This window comes from Hakea prostrata, chromosome 10, assembly GCF_041222555.1.
Source record: "Hakea prostrata isolate BN-2017 chromosome 10, UWA_Hpros_2, whole genome shotgun sequence".
In the NCBI taxonomy this organism is placed as follows: domain Eukaryota; kingdom Viridiplantae; phylum Streptophyta; class Magnoliopsida; order Proteales; family Proteaceae; genus Hakea; species Hakea prostrata.
Window position 1 is genome coordinate 15,861,839 of NC_142609.1, and position 2,224 is coordinate 15,864,062.

Here is a 2,224-nt window from a genome sequence, read left to right on the forward strand (position 1 = left end):
TATGGTGTTTTGTGCAAAGCATATGAGACCATGCCTAAACACATAAAATGCATGCAATCTATAATTATAAATTTAAGGTAGGGGTAGGACAGCAATTTCAAGGCATCCATGACACTGGGCGTTGCCCCCACACTTGTGTGCAACATAGGATGGTATTTTTTTTTTCCTGGCTCAGCATGGCCTTAGCAGAGGGGCAGTTAGGAAGAGAAGGGCCAGTCTTGACCCATCCGAGGGGGTTAGAAGAGGGGGTTGGGAGAGTTGGGATCAGTTTGTGCTTTTCTCACATTTTTCAATGACATATTTAGGTGGGGGTTCATTACTGATCCGTTTTATTAGTATATAAAGGTGGATTTATCTCTTAAATGTGTGGTGAAGATGTAAAATCAACATAATTCTTTACCTTTATGGTGGATCTGAATTCACGGAGGGTGTTGGTGACGATGGAGTAGAGAGGTTGTCGACTTGCCGGGGAACCGAAAATTCTCAATAGGGAGGTGAAAGCTGATGTGGATTTATTTGAAACTTTAAGATAAGAAGGGTCAAGATGGAAGGTCAAACTATTTATGTGAGAAAATAGCACATTAGATTAATACGTAGCGATTGATGACCTTTTGTGCAATTATTGAAAATTTTAACCATTTTGAATGCAGATGGCAAACTAATGTTTCTGCCATTGTTGGAAATTAAAATTCAAGTTTTAGCTAAGATGAGTCACTAAGATCGAGTGAAAAAAAAATGATAAGATTAGTTCGTAAATCATTTGAGTGAAATTAATAGAAATGAGTTGAATAAAATAATCAATTCATCTTCTAAATCAATTGGAAGCAACTGAACAAAATAATGAATTCGACTTCTTGATTCCCTTCTGTTGTTCATATGTGATATCTTCATTTTTTTTTCTCTCCTTTCTAGATTTTTCATATTTTTTTATTTTAATATGCTGGCCCTTTTGTCACAATATAATGCACTAGAGCTTATGCCACCATATGATGACCCAGATAAATATTGTATTGTAGCTAAAAAAATAATATTAATGAAGTGGTATGGTGATATAATAGTATGGACAAATTCATATTAATGAACCATATCGAACTGATAATGTACGTAATATCAAAATCGTTTTAACTAAATAAATATGGTACACTAATGATATGACATACCTTTACCAAAAAAAAAAAATTATATGACATACCATTTGGCATTTGGTATAATAATAATAGTATGTAGTAAATATATTTAGTGTGATACCAAATACCGTCAAATATTGGTGTGAGTTATGAGTTATGGTTCATTTCGGAATGCATGACCAATGGATAAGAGAATCACAATGCACATTTGGCATGATATTTGGTTATAACAGTTCACCTAAGGTAAGGTACTCCCATTCACCATTTTTCTATTTACCTTTCTCCACCTGGATGTAAGTGTTGGAATATTAGAAATAGATGCAACTACAATAGAGGTTCAAATGATTATATTAAGATATTGGAGGAAATCATTCAATACAGTTGTGGGTCTTTTTGTATTTTGGATATTAATACAAGGACTCAATAGGATTTGAGATTCTGAAAATTCAAGTTTTCCATAAGGACTTGAGAGTTAGCCTGTGAAGTGAAAGCCAGATATCCTAATTAACCATTTTACAATGTACTGCATTTTTTAGAGTATAAAGCATTAAGCCTTTTTTTCCTACAATTATTTTCAGAAAATGTTTGATTGGAACACAACCGCAAATATTTTCAACTTAGATTTTATTCTTTGTCACATTATTAAAAAGAATTTTGTAATTTATGTAATTAAATTTGAGATTGTGATTCATGGAACTTGATAATCAACTACGTTTTACACATAAATATGTTTGTGATACATCATAACTCATGATATAATTAGCCATGCATATTATTCCATTCCTCATTCGATTCACCCCTCAGTAATTTTTGTTATCAATTTTGGATGAGATTGATGATCCAACAACTACAAGTTCTAAACCCTTGCCTAAAGAAAATAACCGTTGGAAAATGATGAAGGTGCTGCTTTTTGTTGTAAATATGTTTAAAACTTATTTTATATAAATATTTGTTTTTAATTGTGTCTTTTATCTATGGTTTTATTTAGTCCCAAATCGGGTTGAGATGATCTGATTATATGGTTTATATATAGTAACCATGTATTATTAATTTGCCTGAATCCTGTTGTGACCTTGCCAGATATATATATATATATA